Below are 20,257 nucleotides of genomic sequence, written 5' to 3'. Positions count from 1 at the left end.
TGGTACTTATGAAATATGTAATTAAGCCTAACATCATGATTCTTCCCTAAACTTTTAGTCCAAACAGGGGTATAATGCTATAATGCAATGGAAGGACAGCAATGATAGCAGAGTAACAAAAGCCCTAGGCTACAGTGAGTGAGGGTATGCTCAACATGAGCCAAAAAAACAAATTAAAAAATGCTACTTACTCTTAGAAAGCCTCAGGTACACAGAGACCTCCAGCAAGGTACCCTTGTCTCCACTGCCAACCCTTAAATGAGGGCTGGGAAGGGGTGGATTCTTCATTGTATGCATCTGAGCTCCCCTTGGCTGGCCCTGCCCCCCCCCCCCCCCCAGGTGCTCCATCACTGCTTCAGGCCCTGACTTGGCATTTCTGCTTCTTGGATTTGCATTCTGACTTTTACTTCCAATTCCCTGATAAGAAAAGCAGAAGCAGGAAAGCACTGCATCCATCTGGGTTGCACACTGACCAGTCCTGGCCGTGCCCAAAGCACTCTGCTGCTGCTCCAGGGCTTTGCGGAGCTCTGAGAACCCACAGCTGTCACATCCCACACACTGAGGGCTTCTCTGCAGTGCCAGGATGAACTGCCTGCCCTGTGCTCAGCTGGGGGGTACCTGGTCTGCTGGGTGATAAGAAATCACTGGGACAAGTGAGCGTGGCACAGCGGTGGCTGTGGCGGAAGCAGTGGGGATGTGTGTAACCTCCAACCCCATCTAAATGCACTGCAGTGCAGGGAAAGCCCTCCCGGGTAGCACTTGGATGGAAAGAACCAAATGCTTCTCCCCAAACCCTGCAAGCAGCAAAGCACTGCTACTCATTGCATTCAAACCCAAAGGCACCATGGCTGGAACCACACAGGGAACAGAGGAGGGGCACAGCAGCACCGAAAGCTTCTAGAGAGGCAAGGTTTTTTTTAGTAAAGCCATGAAAAATGTGCTTTGTGGAAGGGCTGCATTGCACACATCCCCATCATGCAGCAATGTTTGGTGAGAGCATTGCAAAAGCAGAAGAGGTTCAGTTTGTACCCTGCGAAGGGCTCCTAAATGCAACAGGTGGTTCTTTCTGGATGCTCCCGAGGGGCAGCAGGAAGGCTCTGCAGAGCTACTGCTTGGCAATAGTGTGCCTGACAGCAGCAGCCAGGCACTGAGGGCATCGCTATGGAGGATGGTGGGGTGACACAGCCCCCAGGTGTCACTGCTCGTTGGCTGGGGGCTGCCTGCACACCTCCCGAGGGAGGGGAGGTTGGGAGGAGCCACCTAATGGGTGGTTTAGAGCTTGGGAAGAGTGAATACGCCTGGAAATGAAGAACAGAAGTTGCATCCTTAACAACAACAACAACAAAAAAAAAGCACAACAACAACAAAAAGATGAAAATCACACACACACACACAAAAAAAAACCCAGACTTTGCAGCTGCCGACAGCTCCGAGCGAACACAGCCGGGGACAGAGTGCCCTCTGCTGCGCATCGTGGGGCTCTGCTCGGTGCCGTAGGAAATACAGAGCTTCAGTGGGGAGAAAGGAAGGAAAGCCTCTCTTTGCCTGTGTCCCAGCTCATACCTCCTGTTTTACGTGGGTCGCTCCCAAAGTAACGCCTCCTGCTTACTTCCACGGAAGCTGCTCATACAGAGAGCCCCATGACATTTTTTATAGGCAGAGGATATCCTTGGCTATAAAACACTGCCTTCCAACACAGTCATTGCCATCAGCTCTGCATTTTCACCAGCAACGAGCAAGAGCTTGCATGGCATGCACGTACAGATCTGCACCAGCAGAGGTGACCACTGTTCCATGGCTGCTTTTCATGGTTGATTTTCATTGCTAGGGAGACCATGCCCACATCGCCCACCTTTCATTGGCCTCAGCAGATGGCAATCTGAATGCACCAAACCCGGGCTATGCAGTGGGAGTGGTTGGACAGCCCAACCAGGACAGGCAAGACTCTTCACATGAGTTGTTATGTGACCTCAATCACTTTGTTGCAGAATTAGCAGCCGCAGTAGAGGCTGTATGGTATTTAGGGGAGAAAGGACAACCAGCCATCACACTTCCCCCCACCCTATTTTTCAGACCCTCTTTCTCCAGGCATTTCTCAAGCAGGCAGTCAGAATCTCTGCTTAATGCCTTGCTCCACTTTTTTATCCCTGACCATAAAGCCAAAGCCATTTGCAGCATCTGATGCACGGACTCAGATGTGAATGATCCAAATTGTTTATTACAAGTTCTCACATCACTTACATACCTTCACAAGTTTTCTAGCTTTCCCATCCACCCCTACAACTTTCCCATCCACCTTTCCATGTCAGCAGAGCATTCTACAAAACACTCTTCAACCGTTCACACAGGTGCTTATCCAATCAGAGCCGTGAGACGTTCTTTCTTCTCCTAGAGGTGTCCTTGGTTCTCATGCTGTTTATCTTGCTCCACAGCTTCTGCTCTGAACGGTTTTTCTTCTATTCCCACACCAGGGGCCGTTTGCTGGGCAATGCTGTGTCCTCAGCCCACGGTGCTCCCCTACAGCTGGGATCTGCCACAGCCACACAGCCAGGATTCACAGCACCCAGGGATGTGATGGACTGCACAGCTCAATTCTTATTTCATTTCCTAAAATCAGGCCGGACAGACACCCAGACCAGAAGCATCTGTTTCTCTTTTCGATGTCAGCAGTGCCAATAAGAAGCATCTGCAATGTTTTGATTTCACACACACATTGTTTTTGGCTTTCCCTCGAGGATGGAGCTCAGTGTGGCTGTGACCCAGCACCAGGCACAAAGCACTCTGTTTGCAGGGCCGTGGGGAAATGCCTGCAAATGCTCCCACAATTCACCCCATGCAGCTCCTGCAGGATGAGGGCTGGGTGCTGCACCCCACTGCCATCCATCGCACCCCAGCTGGGATGCACCACACACAGCAATAAGCTCACACTCATTGCCACAGTGGGGAGCCAGCATCCTTCACAAAGGCTGCCTGCCTGCCTGTCCTGCAGCTCCTTTTTCTTTTCTTTCTTTCTTGAAGGAGATGAAGAGGAATATACGACAGCTTTGGCAGGGCAGTGGGGCTGGCTCGCCTTCTTTTCCCAAAGAACATTGTTAATGAGACAAGCTGTGGCCCTGAGAATGCAGAAAACATGCATTTTTCTTGTAAACACAGCAGCACAGTGGTTAGCTGGAATTCACCCCAGAGCAGGGAGCAAGCCTCGGGTTCAGAGGTCATGCTATAAGCAGATACTTTAGTACAGTTTACATTTTCAGATCTACAAGCATGCAGCAACAAATTAGATTTTCCTGTGTCTACTGAAGCAAAGCACAGATGAGGCCCTGGCAGACCTCAGCCCTGGGATTGGGACCTCTGGTGCTGCCCCACAGACCCCACCCAGCCCACACTCTGCATTTTCCTCCTTGTAAAGCCATTTTGAATCACACAACCCTGGAACCCTTAATGAAGGTTGGAAAAGACTACTGAAGATCATCTGTGGGGCATCTGGGATCTCTGGTGGGGCTGGAATGGTGGGGGATGCTTTGGGATACCCCCAGCTGTGGGGCTCAGTGTTGTTACTGTACATGAGAAAGCACAGATTTGCTGTTAGGTGGCTGAAGCAAGATGCAAGAGAGGCTCAGCCACAGGAATACAGGAACACTGCACCAGAGAGAGATGTTATCCTAAGGGGAAGCTTTGTCCAACATATAAATAACATGGAATAGGAAAAAATATCACATGGATTGGGACATTTGGAGAAGGAAAAGGGCTTTTCTCTGAGGAGGCTGCAGGGATATCAGAGGATATCAGAGGGAGGAGGCAGTGCCGTGCAGATAGTGGAGCTGCTGACCTCCAACTCAGGCAAAACGCTGCTCCTTGCTGAGGTCAGAAGTTGTTTTTGCTTTTTCAGCAATGCCTCAGAGCTGCAGCCTCTGTTATCCAAAAGCTGCAAGCCTGTGCTTATGGGGGAGGAGAGAAGCGAGGGCGGCGGCAGGCAGAGCTGGAGCACAAAACTGAGGGTTTTTGTGCCAACAGATGACACAAGTCAAAGAATCAAACACAGCTGACATGGGGACAGCCATGACATTTAGAGCAGCCTCTCACCAGCAGCTGCTGTCACCTGGATGCCCGCTGGGCACAGATCCTGGGCTGTGATGCTGAGCCCCAGGTTGGGTCCTGAGCATCCTGCATAGAGGGCAGAACCTGAGACTGGGAAAGTTGCAAAAGCTGCCTGGTAGAAAAGAGAGAGAAGATCTCAGCTCAACTTGCGGGACAAGCTCAGCTTAGCTCTGGACTCCTGAGCAGTTTCAGGCTCGCCTGGCTGTTTTTCCCCATGTTCCATTACATGGAAGCTGAATAGAATAACTTGTGGATAAAATATGCAATAGCCAGTTTGACAATTACTTTTGAATTCAGTTAGCTGCGAGTTTCGTTGACAAGACAGGAGACACATCAAGCAGCTGAAAGAAGAAAGGCATTTCTGAGTACATCCACAGCCAGAGAGCAGAGACGAGAAGCAGATGTTGGAGGCAGCTGTGTCAAGAAAATACTGAGTGGGCCAGAAAAGAGATCATAACAAAATAACAGCACCTCTGCTGATGGCAGCTGGGTTTCAGGGCTGGGGATACCACCATCCTGGGGCTGTGTGTAGCCATGCACAGGGCACCGAGCAGCTGATGCTCTGGGGATGGCCCCATGTGGCTGTTATTGTGACTGCAAACCTCAGCATCCACTCTGCATTACTTGCAAACAAAGATCCAAGCAATCCCACTCTGCCAGAACTCTTCCCCCCTCCATGGGCTGGGCTTGTTCCCATTGCAGCCTGCTTGGATTTTCATTAGGAGTAGAGCAGGGAATGCACAAACAAACCGCAGTGCTGGCAGTGGGAGATCGTGGAGGGTCCCAGGGTGGAAGGGAGCCATGGGGATGGGAGAGAGGAGATGCACAACTCCAGCCCACAGTGCCCTGCAGGCACTGCGTGTCAGCATCACCCCAGGGCAGGACTGAAAGCTATGGTCTGGTAGGAAATGAAAATGAACACACTTTGTTTGGTTGAGCACAGGTTTGTCTGCTTTCCAGCATTGTTCACACAGAAGGAAGTAATGTCTTCCTTGGGGCAAATAAAGCTCCGGGTGAGGCAAACAACACAGTGGTCATTTGGATGTCTTTGGAGAGTGGGGAGAGCATCAGACAGAGCATCATTGGTTTATTCTGCTATGAAATTCCAAAAACATACACCAAATGGCATAGTCAACTCTTGGAAAGGGTAAATAACAGCAGGACAAGGGGAAATGATTTTAAGTTGGGGGAGGGAAGATTTAGGTTCGATGTGAGGGGGAAGTTGTTTGCTGTGAGAGTGGTGAGGTGCTGGAACAGCTGCCCAGAGAGGCTGTGGATGCCCCGTCCATCCCTGGAGGTGTTCAAGGCCAGGTTGGATGGGGCCCTGGGCAGCCTGGGCTGCTCTGAAATGTGGAGGTTGGTGGCCCTGCGTGTGGCAGGGGGTTGGAGCTTCGTGATTCTTGAGCTCCCTTCCAATCTGGGCCATTCTGTGACTCTATGAGTCTATGATATGGCAAGGTGGGGCCCGTTCAGGTGCTCGATGCAAACAACCAAGCAGCCAACCAATCCTGCAGTGGGCTCCACTACGCCATGCGTGGCAATTCCTTACAGAGCCCCGAAATGAGACCTCTGCAACACTGCAGCCAGAGTTCTGGCAATCAAACGCACCGTGAAACTCTTTGTCCCACTCAAGGCAGTACAAAACTCAAGCCAAGGTCCAGGTTACACAACTGCTTGCCATGGGGGGGTCCTCCCCAACACAAATGTAGAAGAAGCCACATTTCATTGTCTGCAATAATTCTCCAAGGAGAGAAACGCCAGCAATGAAAATACTTTGGCATCCGACCAACTATTCCAAATATTCAACAGTGACCTTGAGAATTAGAGGAGGATCCATTTAAAGTTTAAGGAAAAAAAAAAAAAAAGAGAGAGAAGCAACGCAACAGAGCACAAAAGACAAAAAGACATTTCCTGGCAGAATGTGGTGCTGTGCACGCTGACTGTGAAATGCTTTACCCCAGATAAGCTCTGCACACAATGAGAACGGGTTTAAACGTAAAAGAAAGGGAAACCAGCTTGACTCTTTGCCTTAAAATCATTTTGTGACACTGCGTGCGTGTGACAATTAATTCAATTTCCCAACTACTTCATTCCATAGCACTGAGCTGCTGCTCGGAGCAAGGAGAGCGCCCGGGTCCTGCGCTGCTGCTGGGTGCAGTTTGGATTCATGAGATGCACTGCTTCCATGCACAGATGTGCTGCTGCAGCACTGCAGCTCCTCTCCCTGGAACCTCCAGGTGTTGTGCTGTGTCTCAAGCGTGGGTTTTGTGGTCCAACAGACAGGAAGAGGTGCTTTCTGGTGGAGAGACCCTATTTCTCCCTACAGCCCCAACGGGTGCCCTGGGATGCTGAGATGTTCCTTGCCTCCTTTTTCCCATACAATGCCCCATGTCTCCTAGCGGATGTGAACCCACACAGCAGCTGCAGGGAAGTGGCACACAGATGTGCTTTGGGTCAAACTGCAGAGAAATGAGGTTCCTGGGAGAGCTCAGAGCAGGGGGAGATGACAGAGGCCAGCCAGAGATAATGGGGCCCTCTGTGCTTTAACTTCTGTTAGAGCTTATCTGCTTTTTTATGGCCTATGAACTGATTACTCATGTCCTAGAAGCATGGACATCAGAAATACAGCCACAAGCATCCTGGCTCTGCCAGCACAGGGCTGCTCAGCTCAGCCTATGCATGGCTTTTCCCATTCAGCAGACCTTCCCTGGTTCCCAAGAGGGGCTCTTCCCCCGGTTATCAGAGGCATTTAGGAAATACCAAAACACTTCCAGACTCCCAGCCCCAAGCCACAAACAAAGATAAACCAAATAGCTCGAATTGTGGTGCGTCTTCCACTACCTGTCCTCACAGACTCTGGCATTTCTGCTCACACACTATGGCATAGGAGCTCCAGCAGGATCAGTATTATCCTCACTGCTACTGCAGCACAGCATCACCCTTCTTCTTATGGACAGCATAAACCTGCTTTTATTTCTCCACCTCCCCCAGACTGTAAGGAAAATAATCCCAGGTATGAAGCAGAGAGCAGCTCATCCACAACCTCCATACCCAGCCAAGCTGTAAATCTCAGTGCTCATTTCTCTGCAATACTCGTGTTGTTTTTTAACTCGTTGGGTGTGGTACATGGTTCACATTGTCAGTAATGCGCCTTCAAAACAAACTTTGGGCTCCTGTGGGAACTGCTTCCCAGCTGCAGCAAATGGGGCACCAAGACCCAACTAGCCATTAAGTGGTTAATAAATATTTTCTGAGATTTTAGTTGATTTTTCCCTCTAACCTCAGCTTTGGCATTTGACATCGCTCCACCCAGACAAGGGCAAGGATGTGGGGGTCAGAAGAATGGGATGGAGACAGAATTTGTCCAGGCAGCCCACAGCTGCCCAGCATCTCTCTTAGCAATGAAGGAGGGAACAGAGGACTGAAATCACATAGCACAAGCAAAGTAAACACCTACCTTGAAAATTAAATGATTAAATTTAAAAGTGTTTTTGATCAGAATAAAGTAAGTGATCCTCTTTGGGTGTGGGGAGCATGGGGGGCTGCCATAGGGGCTGCGCAGCATCCCAGAGGGATGGCAAAGCTGCTCTGTAAGAAGTGCCAGACGCTTTCACTTGGTGCCCAGAAGATAAAGCACGTGTTGAGGATTGCACGAACACTAGGGAAGTCACACGAGGTTATGTTAATCGCTTACATGTGCCTATTATTAGCTGAAAAAGCTGAAAGGAAGGGAGAGACTGAACAAGGCAAGGTTTCATTTTGTGCTTTTCAACAAAACGAGCAAAGATATTCTTTAAATTCCAACATGAGCACATGATCAGCCCTCAGTGCCAACCTGCTGATGGGGGAATGGGAGAAGGATGTTGTTCTCCTTCCCTCCTTCCCTCCCCAGCACCAGCAGTGGACCTGCTCCCATCTACACTGCGATTGCATGCTGGGCTGTGTGTCCCAGGGCTGTGGACGGGGCGAGGGCAGCCCTCAGGAAGCCTGCAGGAAGACCTCGAGTGCTGCACCCAGAGCTGCCCATTGTCCCACTGAACCTGCAGGGCTCCAGTTTGGCTCCAACCGTGCTCATATGGAGCAACCCTGCAGCGCCATCACTGAGATGGGGACCAAGGGCACGTCCCCATCACTGGGCACAACCCTTCCTAGTGCCAGCACAGGGATGGCAGCAGTGTCCTGAGGTCACACCAACACTGAGCATAACACTGCTCACCCAGCACCCAGCTCCTCACCAGCTGTGGCCAGGGCTGTGCTCACTTGGAGCTACCCAGGCAACTTAGCCCTTCTGACAAATCCATCACCCAGAAAGCAAACAGCATTTGGCATGAGCTGCAGCTGCGTGGTCGGCTGTGGGAAGCATTTTCCAGGTCTGCCCAAACATTTGTGTTTCTGCTCTCTTGCACGTTTCCATCCGCCTTCCAGTCACCCTGTGAAAATATGAATTCCTCTTCTAAGCAGATAATTAACTAACCCTGAGCAGCTGCAAGGAATCAAGCATGGCAACAGACACCCAACCCAGCAGTGCTTACATCCAGATGAATAACATTACTGCTTCCTACCAAAGCCTTTCCTCAACACTGAGCTAAAAAAAAAAACAGGCAAATGAAAATAAATCAGGCAGTGTCCGTTTGCTTTTTTCCTATATGGTTTTATTGTGCAGTGTAACTTGACAGAGCAGAGCCTGATGGCTGAGGCCGTTGTGGGAGCCTGATTTGATGCCCAAGACCTGTTGAATGGGGTTTGGACTTCACTTCGTGATCCATCAGGACTCCATTCTGTGTTGCTACAGCATGCACTGTCCTGTGTGTGCCCTACAGCCAGGACCCCAAAATGGGCAGAGAATGGTCCAGGTGAGCTCCTTTGCTCTAGCTGCACATCCTCTGCTCTGACACACAGAGAACTGAGGCAGTGACCATCCCAGACAGGTGCACAGATTAATTATTATTAGTATGGAAAACCTACATGTCAGAGATGAGTCTGAGCCACCCGCAGGCACTGCTGTGCCTATTGCTGTGCTGAAGCCCCAGCCTGTGCCTCACACCTTGCTGTCCACTCTCTGTGCAGTTCCAGTCGCAGGTCCATGTGAGATAGAGGCAGCCTGGGGATGTTTGCAGTGTTCTACATTCATCTCAGAGCCATAAAACAATGCTGAGTGTCCTCCAAGCTTACAGCATTGCACGCCACGCTCAGGCTCTGTCTCTAATTCTTATTATTTTTACCTGCTTGCTCTTGGCTCCAGCTCCAGGTGCCTTTCCAGAAGCCCAGTTTGCTCAGCTGTAGGAAAAATCTCTCTCAGCTTTCCACCAGGTTCACGGAGAGGCAGCAGCTCAGCCTGACAGCCAGCAGCTTAATTGGCTCCCCTGGAAAATGGAAAAAGTCAAATAATTGTCCTGACCTAACAGAGTGCCTGCCCGCTAATTAGAACCTCCCTAAAGAACTGCTCAGACAGTGGAGCAGTGCTGCTGCCCTTCTGGCAGAGCTGAGCATCCCAGTGTTGAGCTGTGGGTGCTGGGAAACCCAATAGGCAGAGAAGTGCCCTGCAGCTCTCATGCCAGATTTCTGTTCTGTACGAAATCCCCCTTGTGAATGACACCTCCCTGCTGTCCATGGCAGAGGGGCTGCCTCTATGGCACACTGCAGCTGTGGGTTATTTTCCCCCAGTGACCCACAGAGCTGCTGGGGGCTGACATGCTGGTGGGGGACTCTAAGGCTGTGCCAAGCTCTCTGCTTTCTCTAATATGGAGAGCCAGCAAAAAGAAGAAAAAACTGGTGAGAAGGGCTGAGTGTACCTGAAAATCCAGCCCAGCAAGTTCTCCTCTTCCCCCCTCTGTGTGCTCCGTAATGGAACGGGTTTGAATCTAGAGCTATCAAATTCACAGCAGCTTCCACGTTCAGTGAGGACCGAAGAGGCAGAGCCTGAACAAGATCTCATTGATGGCCTCAATGCCTGTGTGAACGGCACGTCCGCCTCCACAAGCAGCACATTCATGGTGCCATTGGCCACCAGGTCCCCATGCTCCACTGCAATGCTTTGTGGATGTGCTGTGGGCTCCTTTCATCCCTGGGGTCGGGGCTATTTTGGAGCCTGGGGCTGACACAGGGCTCACTGTGCTCACGTCTCTGCTGAGACACCTCAGTGCTGCGGCTCACAGAGGGCTCAGAATAGATGCAGCTCAGGAAATCCTCCCGGGTACATTAGCAACAAGAACCCCCAATGAATCAGAGCAATGCTGAGTGCTCCGTGGACCTAACAAAACCCTCAGGACGCAGCAGGCAGAGCCAGGTTCCTGCCTGTCCATGGCTGAGCAAAGCTCACACACGGGTCACAGCCCTGGGAGCTGTGCTGAGCAGATTTCACTGTCTCTATGTCCCTTTGATGATGGATTTTTTGTATTATCCGTGCTGATGTGGGGCAGCAGTGCTGTTGGAGAGCCGGATGGTGATCCCTGCAGCATCCCCACTGCACTCAAATGGTTTCCTCCTGCTCTTTCCCTGCAAGCTGCTCCCTGGGGCAGGAGGGAGCAGACACTTTCCTTCCTTCCTGACCTCACACCTCCCTGCAGAGGGGGGATGCAGACTGAGCACAGAGCAGCCTGCATCCCACTGCTTGTGCCACTCGGAGCACCGTGCTTTGCTCTCTGGCTGCATTTCTGCTGAGCTCCAGCCCTGGCAGGCTCTGTGCCTGCTGCTGCTCTGCCTGTGGCTCCAGCAGCAAAGGATGGCTGTGTGCAAGCCCTGCCAGGAGCACAGGTGGAGGTTTTCCAGGCGAGGTGATGCCATCCTTCAGGGCCTGGCCCAGTGCTCTGGGGAGAAAAGAGATCCTGCAGTGCTTTGTGCACACAGACAGCTCCAGGACCAAAACAAATGGGTGTTTAATGCAGCTTGTTATCAGCTAGCCCCCACGTTTCAAATCTCTTTTGCTCTGTGCTATGAAGGCACATTATGATGGATAGCTTCCAAATCCCATTCTGATATTTTCTCACCAACCATACCCAGGAATCCATCTGGCACAGAAGAATCCTTTGAAAGCAGGCAATAAGAAAAGCCCCTGAGGTAGATAAACTCTTTATAAAGACTTAAGACAGTTTTTCAAGCCCTGCAACCTGCTGCTTATCATTCTGTGCACTACACAGCGCAGCATCTTATGGGGAAAGTGCTGTCCTTCCTGGTGCAAAAATTGCACAGACAACCAAAATAGTGCATGTCCTCACTCCTTGTGCAGTCTGGATTGACTCTACTGCTCTATTCACACTTGCCTGTGTTTAAACCACAAGATAAGAGGTAAATCCTAAGTGCCAAAGAGTGCAAAATGAAATTTCTTTGCAAAAGCAGCTTGTGCAAACCACCAAAATGGTCCCTAAATACTGACTGCACCCATGCAGCCTTGACAGCTCTATGAAACAAGCAGTTTTAAAGGGAAACCTTTACTCATTACTTACTGAAGTGCTCCTGCTGTATCTGATATTCTTTCTGCAAGGACCTGATGATGGAAATTGCAATAGCCATGGCTCACTGTGCTTTGCAGGGCTCCCAGGTCCCCTCCCAGTGATGGCTCAGTGCAGCCATGGGGGTGTGCTCAGCAAAAACATCCACAAATGTTGGAGACGTGCAGCTGGCTAATCTATACATAGGAAAACAAATAACCCCGAGCTTTGATTGTTCAAGTTCACAGCAGAGATTACTTACCTTGGCAGATACATATTCAAGACATACGGCTTGTAATTCCTCAGCTAGTGCTAAGCAAAACCATGTGTTCTGCTAAAATAAGGGGAAAGTTTAACTCTGACATTGCAAAGACAGAGTAACTGTCATACATGTATTCATGGCACAGCTAAACCGAGGAGGGACACCAAGAGGAGAGCAAAGCTGCTGCAGTGGTGAGAAGCTGTGATGCTTCCCATGGCTCCGTGTTCTCCAGCGTTCCCCAAACACAGCCAGTGCCATCTGGGCTCCTTTTCCCTTCTCTCTCCAGGAGATGAGCTGCAGAGGCTGCATACCTCCCTCCTGCACAGCTTGCAGCTCACATCCAACACACTGAGAGCTCTGCTGCCCCTGAGGGCTCAGAGGATGAGGAAAGCAGAACCTAAAAGTTCACTCTCACTCCACCCTCGTGCAACACAACCCATCCCAACCCCAGTGGTTACCCCATGCACTGGCTAATTTTCTCCTGTCATCAGAATAGAGAATCTCTCTCTCCTTCTCCAAACAAAGGACCATTACTGGAAACAGAGCTGCTGCAGACACTGCTTTCCACCCAGAAAGGCCTCTCTTCTGGCTCATTTCCCATGCCTGGTACTTTTTTGGTGCTACAGAAAGCTTAGATTGAACGGCCATTTGCCAACGCAGTCCTCACTGCAAGACAGCATAGTCAAAAGAATAACTAAAATCACATTAGAAAGAAAGAGATTGGGAAGCAAAAGCCTGGGCTTGTACAGCTGGGGCGGCTGCAAAGCACTCCTGGGCTCAGAGGTGCATCCATCAGCATGACAAATTAGCAGGAGCTGAGTCTAAGTGCAAAGAACCAACGTGATGGAAACAAAAGAAAGAAAAGAGGCAACGGTTTTCTATCCCTCACATTGCAAACAGATGTCCCAGCAGTGCTGGAGCAGGGCACCCTAGCCAAAAAGGTGAGGTCATGCTTCTCAGGGGATGGCTGGAAATCAGGCATTGATCCGAGGTGAGGCAGCGAGGGCAGCTTGAACCAACAGGCTGCAATGAGAATGGAGGAGATGAGCAACTTGAGGGCAGCTCAGAAAGATCTGGGAGATGGGAGGAGATGGTTTGGGAAGGGAAGAGGAAAAAAAAAAAAATAGGGAAAATGCTTACAGAATAGGTGTAGCAAAGACTCAACAGAAAGGGAGCGACTGGCAATGATTTCTGTTCAGAACAACGTTGGTGGGATCAAAGCAGTGCTCAAGGAGGCTCTGCTCCTTTTCAAATGGCTCTGGAAGAGCTGCACTCATTGACAGCGATGGTGGTGAGCCCTTTAAGTGGGGAACTTGGAGTGTAACCTCTGCTATTTAAAGACAACTCAGCACCAGGACAAATTTAGCACCCATGGTCAATGTGCGAGAAGTCGCTGTGAATTCCCATGAGAATGCTTTGTCACAAGGCCATCAGAGCCCTGCTGTGGCACACAGCACAGCAGCACCCAGCACTGGGTGATGCTCAGTTCCACTCTGCATCTCCAAGCTGTGTGCCATGTGTGGCTGTCATTGTGCTGCACGAGGTGGGATGACAGCCTCAAGATCCCGGGCAGATTCCATGGATTCTAAGTGCATTTTGTCTCTCCAGTGCTTCCCTCTGGGCATGCTGCAATGCAGCACAGAGCCAGGCCCTGCAGAGGAGCGTGGAAGCTGGGCCATTTGGAATCATGAGGTTAATTAAAGCCATTTACAAGAAGTAACAAAAATACTGAGCAAGCCGGTGGGCTGTGAGTGCATCATTTGCCAGCTGGATTCTGTGAAAAATCACCCTGGCTTTCCTTTTGCTGAACAGCACACCTGCAGCCCTGACCAAGGAAAGGTGTGCATTGAACCAGGAGCTGACTGAACTCAGAGCATCCACAGAGATGGGTGAAGTGGCACAGAATGCTCAGCCTGAACGGCCATGCTGGTATCAGCAAGTCAACAGAGAACAAGCTAAAGAAAAAAAGTCATTGCTCTGTAGGTGCTGCTTTCCTCTGGGAAAACAATGTTTTTTCAAGTGTTTCTTTCCCTCTGACAACAAAGGGAAATGTTACACAAGGATTTCCATCCTTATCAGGGTGCTCCTTGGCAGGGTGGCCATTCCCAGCTGCCTCTCACACTCCTCCTCCCAGCAGCAGCACACACACTATAGGATAAGCAGCATTTTTTCAGTGTTCTCTCTTTTTTTTTTTGTCTAGATGCTCTTTCTTCAACCCAACAGCACCACAGGAACACCCGTGTCCTCCAAAGGACCGCTGTTCCTCAGTCACTGCGTGCCCTTGATGAGATGAACCACAAATTATTACAAAGTCATCACCCATGGAACGATGCTGAAGCGCCCCAGGGCTGAATGTTCATCACCTCTGAACGTGCACCCCATGCAGTGCTGTGCCTTCCAACCCTGTGCATGGCACGGTGACACCTGCATTCCCCATCCCATGGCCCGTTGGCAGCAGCGGAGCAGTGCCCAGGTGTCGCACACAGCCAGCCCACACCGTGGGCATCCCAAGGAAGCCCACCAAAACCACCCGCCGTTATCTGCTGGCAGCACCCGGCTTTGTTCTGAACCATGGCGCCGGTTATGAAGTTTGGCGAGGAGATCTGTGCGCCCTGAGCTGCCCGTGTCTGCAGGAAGTGGTGGTTTGGAGCTCTGTCCTCTGGGTTGGCCTGTATTGCTGCACCAACCCAAGCTGCTCCTCCAAGCCACATGCTGTGTGCTGTACCAGTGACAGGCTGCTAGGACACACTGATGTGTCCCCGGGCACCAGGTGTTTGCACTGCAGTGGGAGCAATGCTTGGCCCGTTCACTGCCTCTCTCCATGAGAAGTTGTCTGGATTCCCCTCCTGGGGACACGCAGCTCACCCTGCATTCATTCCATTCCATCACCGTTAGTGTGGGTACGAACACTGGGTTGTGAGCAAAAGCCACTGAGACTTGTTTGTAATTTCAGGCTGAACTTCTTGCCTGAATGCTGGAGGAGGGACCTCTCCCTGCATCAGGGAAACCCCCAGGTTCTCCTCTTGCACTGAATTACCATGAGATACTTCTAGATTAAGAAGAAAGGAAATTATCTGATGCTTATCTGTTCAAACCCAACGTTACTTTTACGTTGTTTCAGCACAGATGCACAGAGCAGTTCACGGAATTACAAGATGTAAAGATCACAGGCAAAACAGAGATAGAAGAGTGTTAGAAAGAGCCTGGAAAGGGCAACAGCTGCATTTTGGGGGGCAGTTGGGTGTTCAGGGGTTCCCTTGTCTCCCTGCTATTGCTGCAGCAGTGCAGGATGACAGAGCACAGCACAGAGGGCTTCTGCATTCTGGGAGCTGATGTAGGACAAGACAATAAGAGATCAGCCCAATTCAACACTCCCATCTTCAGCTGGAAATGCAGTTATTTCCAAAGTGAATCCCAGGCTTTGCTTCATTTTCACATTGGTATATGGGCAACACAGCCAGACCTTGATATCTACATCAGGATCTCCCCATTTACCTGCTTTACTACACATAACCCTACTTGCATCAGGAATGCAACTGTTGTTTGGAGTCTCCAAAAGAAGAAACCCTGAGACACCTTTTGCTGGTAGAAAAACGCTGCAGGAAAGCATTGCCCTACTGCAGGACATTAAAGACGTCATTTTCTCCCCTCAGAAAATCACTTTGCAATCAGATTAACAAACACTGCGCTACCGAAATAGCTTCCATGAGTCATAGAAATTATCAAAACTATCAAACAAGGGCATTACCACTGCAGCTTGTGGTATATTCCCCGCGATACCCATTGTGCAGAGCCTTTCAGAGCACGAACAATTAAAACCCAAACGGCCAGCCTCCAAGGCTGCTTTGTTAAGAGCTTAATTGCAATCAGATTGACACGGTGCCAAAGGGCTACCAACAATGGGCTGGTGCAGAGCAGGAGGTAAGTGCTGGTGCAACACGGATAACGCTGCTTTGGTTTGCATGACACTGCTGGGCTGTGAGCGCAGCAGCAAAGCAGCCAGCTTGCTGCAATTAGCTGTGTTAATATGCTCTGCTGGCAGTGCTCGGGGCTGAAGCACAATGCAGCAGCACTTCTCACTCAGCATCCCTTGTGCTGAGATACCCTAAAGGGTCTCCTTCTACCATGGGTGTGAGGGAAGCCCACAGCTATACCAGTTGCTAGGTATCACTAAGGAAAACTGGAAATATTTAATTTCTCTTCTGTTCCAGCATATTTCTAGCAAGTCCTCTGTGCAATCAATGGGTGTGCAATCAATGGGTGTGCAATCAATGGGTGTGCAATGGTCAGGCTAAATAGGATTATTGCAGTAGAAAGGTGATAAATGAAAGATACTCACCAATGTTGTAGGCTTGTAATAAACTCTACAAGGAGTGACCTCCAAAAGAGATCCTTCCTCAGTGGTAGTCAGCACTTAAATGGGTCTAAGAGAGGTGCAGCCAGGCTTCATCCCTTCCAGTGGCACAGGAGAATTGCCTTCACCTGTGCTCCCATGGCTGACTCATTGCTCACCTCAGGTGGTCAATCAGAGGTTCAGGCTGTGATCAGCAGTTCCCATACACCCTCTGATAGGAGCCATGCTGCTGCATGTCCTGCATCTCCAGGTCTCCATGGGTTGTACCCATGGAGCTCTGTATCAGCTCTCTGTGGATGATGCAGCTGTGCAGGTGGCATTTCCCAGACTCTGGGTCAGGGGGATCCTGATGGGGCCGTGAGCAGTGGGACACCCAATCCCCCTTTGCAGCACAGCCCAAATTGTCCCATAGCATCGAAGTACCACTGCACACAGAGTGCGCACAGAGATGTGATGGGAGATGACTGTGCAACGGGATTACGAGGGAAGCAGCCGCCCTCTAGAGGGAGCAGGACCGGGATTGATAGAAACTCCTTTAGGAGATGCGGAGAGCAGGCTTCCTCTCGGGGTCGACAGCCTGCGCAGCACGGCATCCCTCAGCCTCCCCGTTTGGAACAACCTCTCCAAAGCCCTGCATCAAAAAGCACCGTGTGAGGACGTTGCTAGCAATAGCAGCGCTCTGCTCCCTGCCTATTGCAAACCGTGCTGCAGTGCTGAAGGATTTCTGTCCGTATACACGTGATGGTTTCGCCCAGCATCCATCCTGCAGCCCAGTGCATCCCTCGGGAGCCTCGGTGCAGCCTCACAGCGTGCATTGTTACAGCACGCTTCCTGACATTCAGCTTCTTCCTTCTATTCACGGCTGCAGAATGGTGAGCTCCTGCCCGGCTGTGCCTTCAATTGTTTGAGGTCCTCCCAGCTCCATCCAGGCTGGGGTTTTATCGCCAGCTCCTCATGTCCCTGTGGCACAGGGGATAAGATTTTGGCATTGCTGGTGCCCCTTGTCCAAACAGCAGCTTATCCATTTATTGGAGCAGGACCCACAGCACGCAGAGCTGACGGCCAGTTCCCTGAACTGTGCAAAGAGAATCATCCAGACCCCACAGTGCAGCAGGACAGAGCTGTGCCCGAGCTCAACCTGCAGGAGGGGCTTCCTGGGTGTTTCTCTCCCACCTGGAGCAGCTCTTGTGTGCCAAACCTCTGCTGGATGCAGCTCCTGAAGGGAGATTTCATGCGCAAGGGTTTGTCACGCCCAACTGGAAATTGCTTCGTGTAATGGGGAAAAATGAGTAATGAGCAAAATGAGTCTGCAAAATGAATGCATTGACAAGAAAAATGAAAGGCTCTGAAGCTACTAGGACACACTTGGAAGAGCCCCATTGAGCTGCTGGGAAACACAGAGAGCAAAGAGGAAGATACCATCCAAAATAGCTGTACTCTCCTGGCTTAGTGGGGATGCCAATGAGAAGGAAAGCAAGGTTTATGGGGAAGATGTCTGGTTTGGGGAGACATGCAGGCTCAGGGAAATGGTGCTGCCAGAGGTCTCTGTGTGACCCAGCCAACGTTATGGACTTTGGTTTGCTTTCCTTCTTTGTGGATTCCATTTCACTTTTTTACCCAATGAAACGCTTTTCAGCAGCTCGTGTTCTAATGCCTTCACTTCAAGTTAATTGCACTTAATAAAGGCGGGCCCTCAGGGCTCATGAATGAAAACAGCTGCACTTTGATAGCTTTGAGAATGAGAGAAATAAATCACAGATTAATCAGTTGATCTGACACTCCTTTGGATGGGAGCAAATCTGAGGCTCGGGGGCTGAGAAGGCTGCCAGCTCCTGGCAGAGGGATCTCTGGATGCTCCAGCACTGCTCTGCCACCAGCAGCACCTGCTCCTGGAGGGCTCTGATTTGAGCAAACATTTGGAAAAGAATCTTCCTGATGCTTGTTAGCAAAGCCCTGCTGGATGGGAGAGGAGCTGAGCTCCGAGCAGCAGCGAGTTAGCAGGACACAGCACACAGACAAAGCCTTCAAACTGCAAGGAAACCCATCCCAAAGAGCTCTTGCTTTTTCCCTCATCTGCCTGCAGCGTTGAAAATGGTTTTCCATGTCTTTCCAAAAGCGTATTTAAAAGCAAATACACAAACAGGATGAGGCTTTGCGCTTCCATTTGAGTTTTATAGCCTTCTCATGAAGCTCTTCAGAAAGGATTTCGAATGGAAACGTTGACAAACTATTAAGCATTAGTGAACACTGCAGCATTAGTGAGCTCCTGATGGCTCTGTTAGATGTGCTCAGGAATTTTCCTTCAGCAGAGGCTGTGGTTTCTGCAAAGTGACTTTTTTCCCCCCATGCAAATATCAGCATTAATAATTTTTTCCTTTGCTTTCCTGGGGACCATCTGAATGAAATTCTCTGTTTGAATGGGGTTGAACCTTTTTCTTTTTTTCAATCATCCAAATGTTTCCTTTGGGGTCACCCCAGCACTACCATCATTCTGCAGGAGCTGCTGTCCTCAGGCTGCTGCTTCAGAAGGGTGAGATGGTAGGAAGCTGTAAGCCTCACGGGCTGAGCAAATGGTACATCACAGGGATGGGCTGCGTGTGGGCAATGTGTTTTGACCCCTCAGATTCTGAAAGCTCAAAGGACAGACATTTTGGCAGCAGAGGGTTGGCCATTTCCCCAAGCAGGATATCCCCCCTGTGGTGAAGAGCATCTCATGCAGGGCTCATTCTGAGCACTGCAGGTAACAGCAGGCTGGCCACAAACCCCCCTGCAGCATGAGGGCTCCCCGTGCCACACACCACTGCTGCACACTGTTGTACCCCAACAGACCAATGCAGCATTCAGCATCCAAGTGACAACATCTGAGATGGAGAGACAGCAGAGAAAGGAAACATCCTGCCAAAGAGCAGAGGAGGAAGGGGAAAAGCAAATATTTGTATCATTTACATTCTAGTGGCCTTTAAATCATAGAATCACAGAATGGCCTGACTTGGAAGGGACCTCAAGGATCACCAAGCTCCCTGCCACAGGTGCCAACCTCCAGATCTGATATTTGTCTTTGCTTTCTACTCTCTAGCTTCTTCTGAGAGCTCAGAAGTGCCCTGCAGCAGAAGTCTTGGCACATTAAAGCACCATTGACTGAAAACGGTCAGTGTGTCCAATAGCATAAGGGATAAGCATCAGTCAGCCAGAAATGCAACGTGCTGCTCACCTAGGCTAATTTATTCCCAAAGTTCAGATATTCCTGCCTGGCTCATACCAATAGAAACGTATGCCACAGCCATGGACCACTGACACAACAGAACCAGAAGCACGAGAGAAAGCAAAATATCAGCTGGGTTTTTGTGCACAAGCAGAAAGTCAGAGGAGAGCAAACACGGGGTAAAACTTCAGCTTCAAGATGCTATGCCAGCTCAGCAGCCACAGTTTCCAACAAGATAACAGTCCTGTCTGCCTTGTTTTCCAAAATAACTGGGGATTATTGGTGTGCTGCCAATGCTGTAAGCAGAGCTCGCCTTATCCCCAGCCTGAGCCCAACGCCATGGGACCGGGGTGGGGACAGCAGTGGAGCAGTTTGGAGAAGGGAGATGAAGAGCCATGCAGTCTGCTCATTGTTTTTCCACGTTAAAGAAAAACACTTCCCTGTAACTGTAACCAAGCAGAGAAGCAGCCACCTCCGTCCTTCATGTTTGGCAAATAGACCTATGCTGAGTGAGGGCACTTCGTTGGGAGTGTTTGTACTTGATTCATTTAAAAAGATACATGCAGATTACACGGACAGCACAGCGTTCGGTCTGTTTGCTCTGGTGTGGCAGAGAGGCTGACGGCGTGCATTGCTCTGTGATGGGGATGGGGGCAGGAATGCATGGCTCTGGGGACATTATTTTTCTCTTCACATTCCAGAAGGGAATTTTTATTATCGTTATTTTTAATGATCTCTTGAGGCTGAAGAGAAGCACTGAGAGTCAGCCTAGAGATACAACTGCCTGGCTCCCTGTTTGGGCTGCAGCTGGCAGGAAAAGATGCTCCTTTTTCATGAAAGAAACCCCAAATCCACAAAAGCAAGCAAAAGGGAGGTGACTGGAGCACCTGCTGGCTAAAGATGCCTTTAAATCC

At 50.3% G+C, this 20,257-nt stretch overlaps 1 long non-coding RNA gene across 4 annotated transcripts in view; it reads right to left on the bottom strand.

Annotated features, from left to right (window-relative positions):
* Positions 1–2,149: 2,149 nt before the first annotated feature.
* LOC116229514 (uncharacterized) overlaps positions 2,150–20,257 on the bottom strand; it is a 61,710-nt gene continuing 43,602 nt past the window's right edge. For 3 of the 4 annotated variants that reach the window (XR_016471174.1, XR_016471172.1, XR_016471171.1), the window contains 2 exons: positions 9,321–9,461; positions 2,151–8,528 (listed from right to left, as the gene is read on the bottom strand). This is a non-coding gene — a long non-coding RNA (uncharacterized LOC116229514). Of the gene's footprint in view, positions 8,529–9,320; positions 9,462–11,540; positions 11,723–20,257 lie in introns of all 4 variants that reach the window. The other variant, XR_016471173.1, reaches the window with a different exon arrangement.

The sequence above is a fragment of the Phasianus colchicus genome, chromosome 14 (assembly GCF_987193195.1).
Source record: "Phasianus colchicus chromosome 14, bPhaCol1.hap1.1, whole genome shotgun sequence".
In the NCBI taxonomy this organism is placed as follows: domain Eukaryota; kingdom Metazoa; phylum Chordata; class Aves; order Galliformes; family Phasianidae; genus Phasianus; species Phasianus colchicus.
This window is presented reverse-complemented; position numbering and strand designations above follow the sequence as displayed.